The 19,969-nt window shown below is 38.0% G+C and overlaps 1 protein-coding gene across 5 annotated transcripts in view; it reads left to right on the forward strand.

Moving 5' to 3' along the window:
- LOC110450747 (tyrosine-protein phosphatase Lar-like) overlaps positions 1-19,969 on the forward strand; it is a 277,405-nt gene that overhangs the window by 75,904 nt on the left and 181,532 nt on the right. For all 5 annotated transcript variants that reach the window (XM_021498451.1, XM_021498459.1, XM_021498477.1 and 2 more), the window contains exon 2: positions 14,219-14,301. The gene's annotated coding sequence lies outside the window, so the exon portion shown is untranslated. The remainder of the gene's footprint in view (positions 1-14,218; positions 14,302-19,969) is intronic.

Consider the following 19,969-nt stretch of genomic DNA (forward strand, 5'->3'; position numbering starts at 1 on the left):
TGGCCAAACTGAACTGTGACATGACCTGGTTTGAAGTGACGTAACCCAAGCCGCCATGATGAGCCCTTCTCACTAATCGTAATTATGATCAATAAAAGGTATCTAATTATGTCTTTCACCAGGAGATATGCACCAGCGGTTAGTAAACATCAAATTACTTATTAATTGATATGTTTTTGTAAGCAAGTAGATGTTTTATTAAAATATTGCTAAAATGAATTGATGTATGCCGATATGCGCACACGTGTGTCATGTGTGATCAGATAATTCAAAAAATAATTCGAAAACAAGCAACAAAATACACATTTTATGTAGTTTCTTCTTGGTTTTAAATATCATTTTACATCAATGAAAAAAAAATCATAGAAATATATTTTAAATTTTTTTATTCAGAGATCGATTTTCGGAGCATGAACATCGTTTTTTTTCCAGATTTTTTGGGTGCGCAAAATATTCGAGTAGTAGCTTTTTTCCCCATTTTCAGACTCAAAAAGTACCTGCGCAAATTACACAGGTGCGCAAAATACATGGGTTTTTATGGTATCAATCTTACCAATAGTGAATGGTGGAAGGACATTATAGCAACATGACATGATTGTAGGACATTAAGTATCAATCTTACCAATAGTAAATGATGGAAGGACATTATAGTAACATGACATGATTGTAGGACATTAAGTATCAATCTTACCAATAATAAATGGTGGAAGGACATTATAGTAACATGACACGATTGTAGGACATTAAGTATCAATTGTACCAATAGTAAATGGTGGAAGGACATTATAGTAACATGACATGATTGTAGACATTAAGTATCAATCTTACCAATAGTAAATGGTGGAAAGAGATTTTTAAATAAGTTGTGCAAAGATATTTATATATCAGTTTTGCCGTTAGGATGTGTGTAGTCAGGACTGGATATTGGTGACAATGGTTACCGTCTGGTCTGACACAGATAAAGACCAATGTCATACACAAGGAATATAAGCCATTATACATTTTATTTTACAATAGACATTGTATTACTTAAAAAATAAATAAATTCTTCATATTTCTTTTTTCTTTTCCTAAAAATTGAATTTTGTTAATTATTTTCTTAAAAATATTAAGTGTTAACTTTGATAATTCTGTGAAGGTGACAGTACTTTAAAAGATTGCAATCAACAGGCTATGTGTATTTTATGTGTAATATTTCAGCACAGAGACAGTGCCTGGACATAATTGTTGAATCTGATGTTATGGTGTCGTTGAGAACTGTAGTCTGTTTGTGAGGAGAATTTGATGACGCAGGATCTGAGCGGGAGTATCCCTGATTACCTAAGAGCATTGCGATACTCTCTGTGGCATATGTCAGCAACAGGCGCCATTTAAAACGCATCATGGTGCAAAAAGTCTGATGCTGTAAAGCCAGCGTCGGCTTAATTTGTCACAGGATTTGGTTGGCCGAGCCGTAGCCGAGTGCTGACCCTCCCGCCTATGTTGGTAAAAATTCATAAAGACGGACACGGAAAGTAGAATGTTATCAATTTCCGGGATAAACTTGGCAGCATCTGTAGAGTTGAGGATTACCCGTAGTTATTGATTCTGATGCTCCACAATCATATCAAGTCTTGGCCAAGAACGTGTCCTGATTGGTCGCACGCTAATGACTACAGGATGTGGAACGCATGTACGCCCCACATACAACGACCATTTCATTCCACAATTACTGATAACAAATCAATCAGGTCGGCAGACTCAGAGAATTGAGAGTTTATGAGGGAGAATTCACTGTACCCCCTACCACAATGGTCAGCAATGAACAGAGAAATAAAGAGTACTGAAATGCTGCCCCCAAATTATGACAAACAGAACGTATGTAGTGTTGGAGACTTGATTGTCGGTTTATCAGCTCGGCTGTATGCCTGTATTTATGATTAAACAGATTCACGAACCATTACTGGACTACGGACACTGATTGGAACTTCTCGTTTATGGATTGGTTGGTCATATGGTTTTGTGTAAACTAAGATAGGGGAAAAAGGCTACAGAATCCCAGGTTTGGCTTCACATGAATTGATTTTAACATATTTCTATAGTCAAGTTACCATTCCCTGATAAAGTGTGTGTTCCATGTATACGCTGAATCAATGCTGACAAATAACAAAAGTCTAATGTATTTATACTAGAACCTTGTTAGTCTGTTCATGTGGGTTACCATTTATACTAGAACCTTGTTAGTCTGGACATGTGGGTTACCATTTATACTAGAACCTTGTTAGTCTGGACATGTGGGTTACCATTTATACTAGAACCTTGTTAGTCTGGATATGTGGGTTACCATTTATACTAGAACCTTGTAAGTCTGGACATGTGGGTTACCATTTATACTAGAACATTGTTAGTCTGGACATGTGGGTTACCATTTATACTAGAACCTTGTTAGTCTGGACATGTGGGTTACCATTTATACTAGAACCTTGTTAGTCTGTACATGTGGGTTACCATTTATACTAGACCCCTGGGATCATTAACCATAAGCCCCACATGTGGGTTACCATTTATACTAGAACCTTGTTAGCATACACCCCTGGGATCATTGACCCTACACCCCTGAGATCATCGACCTTACACCCCTGGGATAATTAACCATACACCCCTGGGATCATTGACCTTACACCCCTGAGATCATTAACCATACCCCCCTGGGATCATTGACCTTACACACCTGAGATCATTAGCCATACACCCCTGGGATCATTGACCTTACATCCCTGGGATCATTGACCCTACACCCCTGAAATCATTAACCCTACACCCCTGAGATCATCGACCTTACATCCCTGGGATCATTGACCATACACCCCTGGGATCATTGACCTTACACACCTGAGATCATTAGCCATACACCCCTGGGATCATTGACCTTACATCCCTGGGATCATTGACCATACACCCCTGAGATCATTAACCATACACCCCTGGGATCATTGACCATACTCCCCTGGGATCATTGACCTTACACCCCTGGGATCATTGACCCTACACCCCTGAGATCATCGACCTTACATCCCTGGGATCGTTGACCATACACCCCTGGGATCATTGACCTTACACCCCTGAGATCGTTAACCATACACCCCTGGGATCATTATCCATACACCTCTGGGATCATTAACCATACACCCCTGGGATAATTAACCATACACCCCTGGGATCAGTGACCATACACCCCTTGGATCATTAACCATACACTCCTGGGATCATTACCCATACACTCCTGGGATCATTGACCTTACACCCCCGGGATCAGTAACCATACACCCCTGGGATCATTGACCATACACCTCTGGGATCATTAATCATACACTCCTGAGATCATTGACCATACACCCCTGGGATCATTATCCATACACCTCTGGGATCATTAACCATACACCACTGGGATCATTAACCATACACTCCTGGGATCATTACCCATACACTCCTGGGATCATTGACCTTACACCCCCGGGATCATTAACCATACTCCCCTGGGATCATTGACCCTACACCCCTGGGATCATTGACCATACACCCCTTGGATCATTAACCATACACTCCTGGGATCATTGACCATACACTCCTGGGATCATTGAACATACACCCCTGGGATCATTAACCATACACTACTGGGATCATTGACCATACACCCCTGGGATCATTATCCATACACCATACACCCCTGGGATCATTGACCATACACCTCTGGGATCATTAATCATACACTCCTGAGATCATTGACCATACACCCCTGGGATCATTATCCATACACCTCTGGGATCATTAACCATACACCCCTGGGATAATTAACCATACACCCCTGGGATCAGTGACCATACACCCCTTGGATCATTAACCATACACTCCTGGGATCATTACCCATACACTCCTGGGATCATTGACCATACACCCCCGGGATCATTAACCATACACCCCTGTGATCATTGACCATACACCCCTGGGATCATTGACCATACACCTCTGGGATCATTAATCATACACTCCTGGGATCATTGACCATACACCCCCGGGATCATTAACCATACCCCCCTGGGATCATTGACCATATACCCCTGGGATCATTAACCTCATTAACCATACACCCCTGGGATCATTGACCTTACACCCCTGAGATCGTTAACCATACACCCCTGGGATCATTATCCATACACCATACACCCCTGGGATCATTGACCATACACCCCTGAGATCATTAACCATACCCCCCTGGGATCATTGACCATATACCCCTGGGATCATTAACCTCATTAACCATACACCCCTGGGATCATTGACCATACACCTCTGGGATCATTAATCATACACTCCTGAGATCATTGACCATACACCCCTGGGATCATTATCCATACACCATACACCCCTGGGATCATTGACCATACACCTCTGGGATCATTAATCATACACTCCTGAGATCATTGACCATACACCCCTGGGATCATTATCCATACACCATACACCCCTGGGATCATTGACCATACACCTCTGGGATCATTAATCATACACTCCTGAGATCATTGACCATACACCCCTGGGATCATTAACCATACCCTCCTGGGATCATTAACCATACACTCCTGGGATCATTGACCATCCACCCCTGGGATCATTGACCTTACACACCTGAGATAATTAGCCATACACCCCTGGGATCATTGACCTTACATCCCTGGGATCATTGACCATACGCCCCTGAGATCATTAACCATACACCCCTGGGATCATTGACCATATACCCCTGGGATCATTAACCTCATTAACCATACACCCCTGGGATCATTGACCATACACCTCTGGGATCATTAATCATACACTCCTGAGATCATTGACCATACACCCCTGGGATCATTGACCTTACGGATCATTGACCTTACACACCTGAGATCATTAGCCATACACCCCTGGGATCATTGACCTTACACTCCTGGGATCATTAACCATACACTCCTGGGATCATTGACCTTACACCCCCGGGATCATTAACCATACACCCCTGGGATCATTGACCATACACCCCTGGGATCATTGACCTTACACCCCTGGGATCATTAACCATACACTCCTGGGATCATTGACCATACACCCCTGGGATCATTATCCATACACCCCTGGGATTATGTTTTATGGGTATAAGATTAAATTGGATATAATCTTTAACAGAAAGTTTTTTATTTGGTTGGATTTGTAATAAGTATATGCTCCAGTAGTGAGTTGATTGCTATAAGGTTCGTAAACCTAAAGGATTGATTATTGGATAACGTAATTCTTATAATATTCCAGACAATTTTATTTCAGATAAGTTTTTTGAAATAACAAAGTTTTAGGACTGATAATACGTTAGAAATTGATGCTTAAAAATATATCATTTTCTTCATAGAGGTGTCTGGAAAGTGATTCCCCTGTATTAACAGATTCAAGCTAAATTTGATTACAATATTTCTGCGTTGTATGCCAGAAATGATGTTGAATACAGGTATGGAAATAGAATTTGTTTATCTCGTAGAACTTTTCACCGTCTTGTTACTATGAGATAAATATTTATCGTTAATTAATTGATGAAACAATTTTTCTGTCTGTTATAGATTTGTTTCTGGTTAAAACCCAATGAAGTACATTTCTAGTATTGTATGCTGGTATACATATTGTCCAATAGAGAAAGATTTAGCTCCCTTTGTCCTGTCTCCTCACACCATACAATATACTGCTACCAGCAGAATCAGCCAGAACATATTTTGAAAGAAAATATAAAAGAGCCCCATTTGTTGAGTTACCAGCAAACAAGAATTGCCTGTATGCATGAAAACCTCACACATTAAGCCCTATATTACATTTCAACATATACAGGTTGAACGCCGAGTTTGATACATGCATCAATTTGTTAAAACACGGATGTAACTCTCGAGTGAAAATTTACTGTTGTATGAAAAATATCTTGGTATAAAAAAATACTTGATAAATGTTATTTGTAATCTAAAGGACAACATTTAATGGAAAATTATGTAAAGGTACAAGTGTATGAAATATAAAATTTATACTTTCGTAAGTGTTTTAAATTACCTACAGCTATTTGCATTAAGTCATTACCTGTGTGTTAAAATGGTACAAAATATTGTGCTTTCTTTCTTCATGATGTAGCTAAGATACAATCTCAAAGCTGTCTCCTGTACTCTAAGCTCAAATAATCAGAGAATTATCTGTTAATGCAAAGTTCTGCTCATGGCAAGCTAGTATACAATTTCTTACCACAATTCGTAAATACCAATAGAAGGTAATAAAAAAATTCAAATGTGCGATTTCTTGCACATCTGAAGTGCGATCTTTGCTGAATACAATTTTATATAATATTGTACAGACAAGTCATCTACTGAAGAAGAAGGAGGATTTAAGTGCTTCTAGCTTGGTTCCAAGTGGTAACATTTACTGGCCGCTATGGTACCAGGAAAAGTGCGGTAATATATACATAGATTCATACATACCATCATAGACCTACTCAGTGCATGGTCATTATTAGCTATTTGGAAAAATTGGAATGATTGCAGATATCCCCGAATGTTCCGAGAAAACAGTCGCAATAGAAATAGTTTCGTGTATATTGATAAATTATGATAATGAGATGGGCCATTTTGACAAGACACTTGTAAGGAATGGGAAACTCTGACCTGAAAAAGGATAGGGGGCGCTTATAAGGAATGGGAAACTCTGACCTGAAAAAGGATAAGGGGCGCTTGTAAGGAATGTGAAGCACTGACCTGAAAAAGGATAGGGGGCGCTTATAAGGAATGTGAAGCACTGACCTGAAAAAGGATAGGGGGCACTTATAAGGAATGTGAAGCACTGACCTGAAAAAGGATAGGGGGCACTTATAAGGAATGTGAAGCACTGACCTGAAAAAGGGTAGGGGGCGCTTATAAGGAATGTGAAGCACTGAGCTGAAAAAGGATAGTGGGCAATTATAAGGGATTGAATGAATGCTACATTTGTAGATCTAGTACAAAGATTACAGTAATACAATAGCAGCTTTACTGATACACTTGCAAGTCAGAAAACTAATCTGATATACTTAACACAGCTTGATCAGGACAGGTAGTTTCTATTTATATATAATGGTGTTTCCTCAGGAAAGGTAGTTTATATTTATATATAAAAGTGTCCTCTCAAGACAAGTAGTGTCTATTTATATATAAAGGTGTTTCCACAGGACATGTGTTTCTATTTATAGAAGGCATCCTCTCAAGACAGGTAGTGTCTGTTTATATATAAAGGTGTCCTCTCAAGACAGGTAGTTTCTATTTATATATAAAGGTGTCCTCTCAAGACAGGTAGTGTCTATTTATATATAAAGGTGTCCTCTCAAGACATGTAGTGTCTATTTATATATAAAGGTGTCCTATTAAGACAGGTAGTTTCTATTGATGTAAACGTGTTTCCACAGGACAGGTGTTATTATTTATAGAAGGCGTCCTCTCAAGACAGGGAGTGTCTATTTATATATAAAGGTGTGTCCACAAGACAGGTGTTTCTATTTATAGAATGCGTCCTCTCAAGACAGGTAGTGTCTAATTATATATAAAGGTGTTTCCACAGGACATGTGTTTCTATTTATAGAAGGCGACCTCTCAAGACAGGTAGTGTCTAATTATATATAAAGGTGTTTCCACAGGACATGTGTTTCTATTTATAGAAGGCGACCTCTCAAGACAGGTAGTGTCTATTTATACATAAAGGTGTCCTCTCAAGACAGGTAGTTTCTATTTATATATAAAGGTGTCCTCCCAAGACAGGTAGTGTCTATTTATACATAAAGGTGTCCTCTCAAGACAGGTAGTTTCTATTTATATATAAAGGTGTCCTCTTAAGACAGGTAGTTTCTATTGATGTAAATGTGTTCACAGGACAGGTGTTTCTATTTATAGAAGGCGTCCTCTCAAGACAGGTAGTGTCTATTTATATATAAAGGTGTCCTTTCAAGACAGGTAGTGTCTTTTTATATATAAAGGTGTTTCCACAAGACAGGTGTTTCTATTTATAGAAGGCATCCTCTCAAGACAGGTAGTGTCTATTTATATATAAAGGTGTCCTTTCAAGACAGGTAGTGTCTTTTTATATATAAAGGTGTTTCCACAAGACAGGTGTTTCTATTTATAGAAGGCATCCTCTCAAGACAGGTAGTGTCTATTTATATATAAAGGTGTCCTCTTAAGACAGGTAGTTTCTATTGATGTAAACGTGTTTCCACAGGACAGGTGTTTCTATTTATAGAAAGTACTGTCTCCAGACAGTACAAATGAAATGGTCCCTCAAGTTTATGGCAGTGGTCCCTAAAGACAGGTGTTTTCTATGACATACAGTTAGTCTTCCTACACAGGTTATATATAGACAGTTTCTCCAGGCAGGAGATTTCTGCTGTCTCAGGTATGTGTCGATATTGGAGAAGACTTGCAGTGGTAGGGGAGGTAACTCAAAGACAGTTAGATGACTGTTCTAGCGTCTATGACAACCTTGAGCGTACTAGGTGACGTGATTGAACACACTGCCGTGTATTGATTTGTGATTTCCACGAAGGTAAAACATTTCTCAAATAGTTGTAAGAGCAGACATCACTCAAGGTAAAACATTAATCACACCATAAACCAGAGCCCTATATCTGGGAACATTCCACTCCTTCACTACCCATTGTGTGTCTGTCCTTATCAAGGATTTTGACTCCAATAAATTGACAACCAACTTTTTCACTTTAAAATCTCCAGTTGTGGTACAAGGGCCTGAGTGTACCTAACTGTTAAAAATAGTCCTCAGCTGAGTTTATGACAGGTAGAAAATGCCTGTTGCCAGTGTTGGTTAAAGTAGAAATTAAGTATAATGTTTTCCAGCATGTTATTACTGCTTGTAAGAGGGGCACCACGCTAGGTCAGTGCTGGGTAGGACACATTCTACAGGTATTTAAATATCAATAGTTTAGTCCTGGTTCTAAACATGCTGACTTTGGAATGTTATGCAATCGTCTGTTGGTCCATATGCATTAAAGTTGGAAATAATCAATCATTCTGTTTGTAAAACATTCCTAACTCAATTTTGTAAGATTTTTAATATGTTTAAATTTGGTGTAGATTTTATCAGATTTCCAATATATGTGTAACGTAATATTGTCAGATTTCACCTCCTGTCATTTCCAAGATAACCTTGCATCTAAAATATTGCATATGTTTTGATCATTGCAAATTAAATAGAAAAAAAATCTCTGTAGAAAATGTTTAAAAAATATTTTACAGCAAAATTCAAAGAGACAAATCCAATCTGTTTTTTGTAATTACAAGTTTCTATGCACAATGATGGTAGATAGGAAAAATACCAAAGAAAAATGTATGCTGACCATTTAAAGAAGAAACAAGTTTTGAACTTTTTTTTTTTTTTTAAATTGACTGCAGAATATTTACAAATATATATATTAAAGAATGGTATATATTTCAGCAGCTTAATGAAAAAATATCCTTTCATTACTTGAGAGTAAAAGATATTAAATACTTTGAAACAATGGTTTCATGAGAATTAAGGTTCTTCTTTCAAAAACAGAATACCTTCTGTCATTGAAAAAGTTGGAGAATACCTTTATAAGTTTGAAGAGATTTGACCACTGAAAAGAGTTGGACAGTGTACCTTCTGTAATTTACTGTGTCAGAGAACACGTCTGTCCACGTTAAAAGAGGAATGACTATACCAACAGTGGACTGTACTTGAAAATGTAGAAATTAATGGACCAAGATTCGGAAAAAAAAGACCTTCAACCCTGAAAGATGTGTACTGTTTATACTTAACTCGTCAGAGAAAATGTGTGGCCAAGTTTGAGGGTCAGAGAAAATGTCTGGCCAAGTGTGAGGGGAGCTGACCTCTGAATCAAGTGTAAGTCGTTTGTATTGAAGATTAAGAAGATGTGCCCTATAAATTGAGGAGAATTGACCCTGTAACCCTGTAACAAGCATAACTTGTGTACTGGGAAGAATGAGAGGGTTTGAGGAGAACCAACGCTCTCTTTGTGGCGTGGAACACCTACTGTGGCCGTCAAGTGACTTGTTTAGCTAATGACCTTATCCCCTTGTTTAGAGTGAAATCTCCGCCCAGATACGTAATAATCACTGTCCACCGCGTTGTATTGGCTAGTCACACACAGGTGTATATCCGACACTTCGGCTACATATAGATAGGCTATCAGAGTAATATCTCGTTATCATCATTACAGGTATGTAATCACAGGTAGGCTGTCTGTTTGTGTGTACAAATTGTCAATGTTGTACACGCCCTACGACCTCTGACCATCGATATCAAAGGGAGACCACTTTCATTGATGAGTCATTAGACAAACTGGCATTAACCGGGCCAGATCAGGTGATACAGTGTACCTGTTTATGACTTGTGTTTGTATACCCGACCTGCTATGTGGTGTCAATGATATTGATGATAGTAATATATTTGTACACATGCTTTCATCTTATAGATTCACTCTGGAGTGAGGGCTCTTGTTTAAAAGCAAGAGTGTTTGATATTTATTTTTTTTAAATTTACATTATTTTCATAATAACTTCAAAGTTCTAAAATTTGCATTTAAGCCAGTTTTTGTATACACTGGGGGATTATTATCCTAAGTCAATTTCAATATAAGCGTACATGGTGGTAAGTCTTAAGATTGTGAAGACAGATTACACCATTCCTAAGTGCTGTACACGTTCGACGTATGATTAATACAGGGTAGGTTATTTAGTTCAAATCTATGTCACACAAAAAGATTTAAAACTCGTTCTAGTATTTTTTTATAGGAAGGAAGGATATTGTGGTTTTCTTTGATATTGCACCTCTTCGGGGGGGGGGGGGGGGATTTTATTATTAAAGTTTATGATTAATTTCATGACAAATATATTACGCAGAAAGTAATGCCATACTATTTAAAAATTGTATTGGCTTGCCACTGACTATTACGTCTTCTCACCGTGACAATCAGCGAAGCATCTCTATAGAGGTTTGTGTTCGTCTCCCGATCACATTCCTGACTGTATCTCATTTCCGTGTTTCTACGTAGACGGGAATCGGTGATCATAATCATACTTCCGTTAAGGTAACACAGGAAATGAACAGGTAGACTTAATTGTTAGGAGTGCAAGTCCTAATCAATTTCTGTATAGCAAACCTGTAAAGTGGTCCAGGTCACCAAGAGGTTTTACGATCACTGACAACCTTACTTGTACGACGCTTACATAATCTAATATAAACGTACAATTGATTTTATCATTTTTTTTTTTACAATAAAGAAAATTATAATTGGATAATTTCAAATATAAATATATATAACCAGTAGTTTATGATGCTAAAACACCCAGTACACTTAAGATAATGTGTCTTCACCATCACAATGTTATCAAGATGGCTTTATGTGGAAAAAAACTATTGGGAGGGGATTGTCCGTCACTTTTACACAGGACAGACTGTTAACAGGAATCGTCATTTGTGTTGTTTATTTTTGTTATAATGTTGAAAAATACTAATTTGCTCGTTTAAATTTGCGTAATTGATATTATTGCTAGGAAATACCTTGTGTGTTAACTCTTGTGTTATTTGTGATTGACCTTGATATGAAATCTTTGAAGTTTGTTAAAAAATCCCTGTACAGAAACTATTACCTCATCGGAATCTTTCTCAGGGTCATCACCAGGTGAAAGGTCAATGATACCCATTTCTGACCTGTCTATACTGTGCAGTACACAGCTATATCTTACAACAATCCACCTAGTGTACTGTACCTGCATTTCATCAGGTACGCACAAAAACAATCGGGCCTTCTCACCGGATGATCGACACAGGTTTATACTGGGAGTTAACGGGCCTTGACACTTCTATAGAAACTTCAGAGTGATACAGAATTGTGACGTGGGATGACAATTCCTATTTCCTCAGATGAATTATGGCTTAAAGAGCTTAGCCAATCAAAACCCACAATCTACAAGCTTAGCCAATCAGAGATCTCATCTACATGTCTGGGTTAGGCAAATTATGGCCAGACAGTAGCATTGTTTATAAGCGCTGGTCAGAACGGTCTGTGAGTCATGCTTTGTTTTGGGGCAGCTTTCTGCACACCCTTCAATCCACAGATGACTGTGTGAAAAATCAATGCTAGTCTCCCTTCTGCCTAGCTTATAATCGAAGACGCATATTATTGTGTATCTGCCGGTACAGGGCTATTTGGGTGTATAGCGTAGGATCACATTGTACCCAAGGTTCTGGAGAGCCCCTCATTTAGTAATTACATGTCAGGCAGATCCTGCAAGTCTGGTTTTATTGATTTTAGAGAGCACTAATGGGTATATAAACAGGAAATTATAAAACAGAGGAAAATTGATATGATGAAAATATATTTTCAATATCAATACTTTTCATGCTCATTTAACGCTGCATCTCTTGATCAAATTCTATCAAATTACTTCTGTACTAGAACTTGTGTCTGTAACTGAACAGGGAATAGTGTCATATTCTTCTTACTAAAAAAATAACTTTTTTAAAAATTGTATGATTAATTCATAAATACATCAGAATCCATTTTTGAACCAGTGTCTTGAATTCAGTCCAAAGTTTTGTTTATGTAATAGTCTTGTGGAAATCTTAATGTCAATTATGTCTTTCTGTAGATTAGGGATGCTGGGCTTGTCCTCTGAGGGCGCTGATAAGTTGTGTACAGGGCGGTCTCTGTCCTTCCCAGCATGCCCCATATATCAGACTGTTTAGGTGATGATTTAAATTTGTACCAGTTGAGGTGTACTTGCTGGGCACATATATTTATACAACACTCATTTTTAGAACAAATTCTGGAAAGAAAAATCAGCATTATTATAACAGCTCCATGGCTAGTAAAGCTCCCTCTGGTGGGCAACGTCTTTTGTGAAGTTTTGGTGGAGATCATGTTTACTTTTAAAATCAAATAGTCATAGCCAATGTATAAATACTCTTCCTATTTCTTGTAAATTTCTTACAATTAAAAAGTTAGAACAAGTGATTTTAGTAAACTACTTATAGGCAACCAGGTTAGTTTTTAACCATCACAAATACATATTTCTGCTGCTATTTGAAATTAGTTTTTCGCTACAGCTATTTGTCTTCCGTGTCGTTTGTAGGGTGGTCCATATACAGCTCTTACTTCTGATGTTTATGTATATTTTAGAAACCAGTTACAGCTGTCTAACATGAGATTAATGTTTGTCTCTGTTACAACTATAAAATGCTGCTATACCACATGTTTTACAGACATCCCCAGACCATTTCTCTCTGTGACAGTGGTACATGCTATACCAGATGTTTATACAGACATATCCCCAGACCATTTCTCCCTGTGACAGTGGTACATGCTATACCAGATGTTTATACAGACATCCCCAGACCATTTCTCTCTGTGACAGTAGTACACGCTATACCAGATGTTTATACAGACATCCCCAGACCATTTCTCCCTGTGACAGTGGTACATGCTATATACCAGATGTTTGTACAGACATCCCCAGACCATTTCTCTCTGTGACAGTGGTACATGCTATACCACATGTTTGTACAGACATCCCCATACCATTTCTCTCTGTGAAAGTATAGACAGTCACATGGGCCGAAGGTCATTTCAGGTCAGGGTGAAATCTCTGCTACGAGGTTTATTTATAAATTATTGTACTTACTGTTTTCTTTGAATTAGCATCTAAAGCAGTAATTTGACAGCCAACATCTGGGGTATACTAGTGGTGAGATAATATTTTTAAGACACTGCTGTTTCATAAGGTCAGTTATTAAAAACTTTATTCAGATTTTTAAAAAATAAGAGATTTTGTTTAAGTTTAGTTAGACGTTATTTGTCAATTGTCACAGAACAGACAGAGTACAGCAGCTGACATCTGGAAAAACACATGTTCACAAGTTAAATAAACCTACAGATGTTACTAACAGAACACTATTACAATATCTAATGTTTTATGCTTCAGTAAATTTTTGTTTGTTTTAATATTACATCCTTGTTTTCCATTTCAGATTTAACTATTCATAACCAGTGCATGCTGATTACCTGATCTGAATTAAATTATCATTTGAAATATTGTAGAACATTTTCATTTTAAATTTTTAAAATATATTGACATTTTGTATCATTTGTATTTTTCAGATATATTGGTTGAGTCATGTAACGATAGATTAACTGGATAACGGTATTTCTGTGTCTCTACAGAAGCTCCACCAGGTGGCATGGTAAGTAGTTAATTATAGGCCCACCACAGAGGCTTATTCTGACGCTCTAGTCACGATTACAGACGAGGAACTAAAACATTGTAACGTCTATCTTTATAAATCATAATTTTCTTATCGTAAAAAATATTACAAGGTAAATACAGAATTTGATTTGCAGAAATTTCACAATTACATATCTATATATGCATTTATAAAAGGGAGGGGTTCAAAGTGTTTTTATAGATCTCGCCAATATTTACTCGGGTGTATTCATACGAGAAATGTGTATCTGTAATTATATCTGTTAACATGCTAACGATCATGTGCGGCAGAAGGTGCCCGTATAAGGTTTTACAGTGGTAATAGGGGTTTATGTACATAGCTTTACTGAGTTTAATTTGTATTTATCTTTTCACGTGTTATTCACATTGTATTTAATATTGTGAAAATATACCATCATCTCTCCACGCATATCTTGTACCCTGAAGCAGTCTGGTGGACAACGTTTAATACCGCAGAATGAACACAACGATCGATGTTAAAAATCTACACTGAAATCATGATCCATCTTTACTGATGGTTAACATGGAGATGTAGTTTATCTTCAGTACAGATCCCCAAGTTTTAAGTTTAAGTTACATTTGTCTATAATTTATGTATTTCACCATCTTTATATGTCGTTTGTTTGAATCAGGATTATTATTTTGATGAATCAGAAGGTTAACTTACTGGATGCCAAATCCTCTATAAATGAGCTGCCATGTGCTTTAGAGTGAGCTCTCTTATCATTTTATTCCCGTTTGATATGTAATCATCAGGATAAAGATGATCTCTGTGGGTTACAAGACAGCTTTGTTCTTATCTTGGGCGGACTCTATACAACAATGACTTTTTTCACAATGGGAAGGGAGACAACTCCTGTCGGTCTAGGAACACAGCGTGTTGGCTTTGTGCTCCGACAATAATTATAGAACTGAAAGGATACACCTAACCTGTGCCCTGTAATTAGGGTTATTATGTGACCCTCTAGGGGTCGGGGCACCCTCGGAGAGAATGGCAGGGCGATACATGTCAATATTTATATGCCATAACAGGTGGTAGGCCGGGGTCATAGCAATGCTGACGTAACTGGCGACAATTGTAACATAATTCACAACAATTTTCATAATTCAAAAAAAAAAAATATCCCTTCAAAGAAAGGATATTTGTCATGGATTGTAAAAAAGCTATTTAAATCTTTATAAGGTAATGACATATTCAAATCCAATACAATTCAGAAATGATAAAAAACTGAGCTATAAATTTAATTAAGTGCATTACATAAATTATGAATATAATCTATGCAATTTTATTGTCAAATACATAATAGATTGCCATTATTTGGTCTGGGCGGGACGTAATATCTTGTGTCAAAGCTTATATAGATGATTATTTAAAGTCAGTGTATATAATCACGATAATGTACCTGTATGGGATTTTTTTATTTCATAGATTGACCAATTATGAAATGATCCTGTTAAAAGTACTTATTTTTTTTACCTGATTTTAGAGTACAAAACAAACCCTAACAGGAGGTCACGATCATAATCAATTCACACTTAGAATTCTATAAATCAGGATATGAACTGATATTCAATATTCTTAAATACAAAAAGGGTTTGTTATCCGTCATGTGATGATGATAAGTTAACCTTGCAACATCGTGTGAAAAAAAATAAAAAAAATGACTGTTCAATTAGGTGTATATGTTCAATATCAGAATAATCCTGACAAAAGCTTTAATGGAGAAACTAGTGTGATAATGAAGCGGTCCTGTCAGCTTCCGCGTCAAACAGATCATGTGACCTTTTTAATATTCTGTATCATTCCAATGCAATCTTTTTTATGACGGGGATACTATTTGACGTTGCTAGGCAATAAATGGCTGGGATTAAATATTACACAGAAGTATTGTTTATGAATAATTAATAACTTGATTGGTACACAGATAACCATACACCGTTACAGTAGAGCCCGCGTTGAATGACCAGTGTCAGGACATAGCCTGTTAGACACAGCCTGTTTTGAGAAACTATAGTCACTACAGTTGAACATGTCTTAAGAGACCATTGAACCTGTCTTGAAAGATCACTGTAACTAGAGTTGAACTTGTCTCAAGAGACCACTGTCACTACATTTGAACTTGTCTTAGAAAACAATGTCACTACAGTTGAATCTGTCTAAAGAGACCACTGTCACTACAGTTGGACCTGTCTTGAGAGCCCACTGTCACTACAGTTGAACCTGTCTAAAGAGGCCAATGTCAATACAGTTGTACCTGTATTGAGAGACCACTGTCACTACAGTTGGAACTGTCTTGAGAGACCACTGTCACTCCAGTTGAACCTGTCTAAAGAGACCACTGGCACTACAGTTGAATCTGTCTAAAGAGAGCACTGTCACTACAGTTGAATCTGTATTAAGAGACCCCTGTCACTACAGTTAACCTGCCTTGACTGTCTTGAGAGACCACTGTCACTCCAGTTGAACCTGTCTAAAGAGACCAATGTCACTACAGTTGAATCTGTCTTGAGAGACCACTGTAACTACAGTTGAACCTGTCTAAAGAGGCCAATGTCAATACAGTTGTACCTGTATTGAGAGACCACTGTCACTACAGTTAACCTGTCTTGAGGGACCACTGTCACTACAGCTGAATCTGTCTTGAGAGACCACTGTCACTCCAGTTGAACCTGTCTAAAGAGACCACTGGCACTACAGTTGAATCTGTCTTGAGAGACCACTGTAACTACAGTTGAACCTGTCTAAAGAGACCACTGTCACTACAGTTTAACCTGCCTTGAGAGACCACTGTCACTACAGTTAACCTGTCTTGAGGGACCACTGTCACTACAGCTGAATCTGTCTTGAGAGACCACTGTCACTCCAGTTGAACCTGTCTAAAGAGACCACTGTCACCAAAGTTGGACCTGTCTTGAGAGACCAGTCCCTACAGTTGGACCTGTCTTGAGAGACCACTCACTACAGTTGAACCTGTCTAAAGAGGCCAATGTCAATACAGTTGTACCTGTATTGAGAGACCACTGTCACTACAGTTGAACCTGTCTAAAGAGACCAATGTCAATACAGTTGTACCTGTCTTGAGAGACCACTGTCACTACAGTTGGACCTGTCTTGAGAGACCACTGTCACTACAGTTGAACCTGTCTAAAGAGACCAATGTCAATACAGTTGTACCTGTCTTGAGAGACCACTGTCACTACAGTTGGACCTGTCTTGAGAGACCACTGTCACTACAGTTGAACCTGTCTAAAGAGACCAATGTCACTACAGTTGGACCTGTCTTGAGAGACCACTGTCACTACAGTTGAACCTGTCTTGAGAGACCACTGTCACTACAGTTGGACCTGTCTTGAGAGACCACTGTCACTACAGTTGAACCTGTCTAAAGAGACCAATGTCACTACAGTTGGACCTGTCTTGAGAGACCACTGTCACTACAGTTGAACCTGTCTAAAGAGACCACTGTCACTACAGTTGGACCTGTCTTGAGAGACCACTGTCACTACAGTTGAATCTGTCTTGAGAGACCACTGTCACTACAGTTGGACCTGTCTTGAGAGACCACTGTCACTACAGTTGAACCTGTCTAAAGAGACCAATGTCACTACAGTTGGACCTGTCTTGAGAGACCACTGTCACTACAGTTGAACCTGTCTTGAGAGACCACTGTCACTACAGTTGGACCTGTCTTGAGAGACCACTGTCACTACAGTTGAACCTGTCTAAAGAGACCAATGTCACTACAGTTGGACCTGTCTTGAGAGACCACTGTCACTACAGTTGAATCTGTCTTGAGAGACCACTGTCACTACAGTTGGACCTGTCTTGAGAGACCACTGTCACTACAGTTGAACCTGTCTAAAGAGACCAATGTCACTACAGTTGAATCTGTCTTGAGAGACCACTGTCACTACAGTTGGACCTGTCTTGAGAGACCAGTCACTACAGTTGGACCTGTCTTGAGAGACCACTCACTACAGTTGAACATGTCTAAAGAGACCAATGTCAATACAGTTGAACCTGTATAAAGAGACCACTGTCACTACAGTTGAACCTGTATAAAGAGACCACTATCACTACAGTTGAACTTGTCTTAAGAGACCACTGTCACTACAGTTGAGCCTGTCTAAAAAGACCACTGTCACTACAGTTAACCTGCCTTGATAGACCACTAAGCACAGAACCTGTCTTGAAAGACTGCTGTCACTATATTTGAACCTTATTTAGGGACCATTGACACTGCAGTGGAATCTGCCTTGAGGGACAATGGTCACTTGCACAGTTTATCCTGCCTTATGTGGTCTTCATGGACAGGTTAAATTTGCTATACAGTGCTGAGAGAAGGGTTTTTATATAGGTGGTCTCTTCAGACAGGTTTATTTTGTGATGACTTACAGACAAATGTCACTTGTAAGCAACAACGTGTCACAAAAAAGCTATAACTGCTTAGATGTCTGACAACAGATAACAGATGGTCTTGTATGATAATTTACTGAGGAGTACAGAAACAATACACGTTACATAATATATCAAGGGAGCCCTCTCAATACAGGTGCTTATTAGTTGTGACTAAATTTGGTTTTTAATTTGACAATAGCTCTGAATCATAGTGTAGCTAGTTTTGTACAATGAATGTGGCCTTCCTAGACAGGTACATGTACTGCAATACATGTTAGCAAAAACAGAGCACACCGTGAATGACCTCTGCACCTCATTGAAAATTAAACGGTTTAACTGCACCCATAGAAAGGTGAGACCAGTTTATTTCAAACACTTTTTAGCTCTATTGGAACAGACACTCTATTTTAGTCTCTTAAAATCAATTTGTAAAATGTTCTTCAAATTTTCTCTCTCATATTGATTATTGAAGCAGAATAAAAAAAAATGATAGAAATAAGATTTTTTGACGAAGTACAAGAGATTTTTGTTCCACAGACTGCTTTACATAAGGTGGCATTGTTGAGTTTTTCAACAAGGACAAGAAATGTATACCATTGTTTGTTACTGTTCCAAACCAGAAGTCTGGTAAGCTTGATAAGATAACAGTCAACATGAGTATCTATAGTGTTAAAATTGTGTAAACTGAAATTTAGCAGAAGTTTGTATATATGTAACAATTCTTAATATCTTCTGAGAGAAAGAAAAATCAAGACATGGAAATAGAAATATCTGAATCATAAAAAAAGCACCTTAGATAATTTCTGCTTTTGCTTATTTAAGCTAACAAGGTTTCACAGCTACTGAGCACATGGTATGATACAAACATGTACTTTTGGCTGGTAATAAAAACAATTCATTGGCCGGTGTCCCAACATGATTGAGCATTTTCATGTTCTAATAGCATGTGTGCAGTTCATTCATTAAGGCTGAATGGGAAGTTTGTTCCGTACCGGAGTAATTCACATATCTGGTTCAAGTTTTGGCAGATATATACCTATAGTGAAGAAAACACAACCTGGTCCAACATACTGAGGCATTGTACATACATGATGTTTTTATTTGTTTAAAACCTGCCATAAATAAATAAACAAACCGTCTGTTTGTTCAATCTCGTCCTTAGGCCATTGACCAATGTAGAGCACTGACCATGTTTCTATTTTTAAATCATTAATGAGATGTTTAATCT

Source organism: Mizuhopecten yessoensis, unplaced genomic scaffold, assembly GCF_002113885.1.
Source record: "Mizuhopecten yessoensis strain PY_sf001 unplaced genomic scaffold, ASM211388v2 scaffold549, whole genome shotgun sequence".
NCBI lineage: Eukaryota > Metazoa > Mollusca > Bivalvia > Pectinida > Pectinidae > Mizuhopecten > Mizuhopecten yessoensis.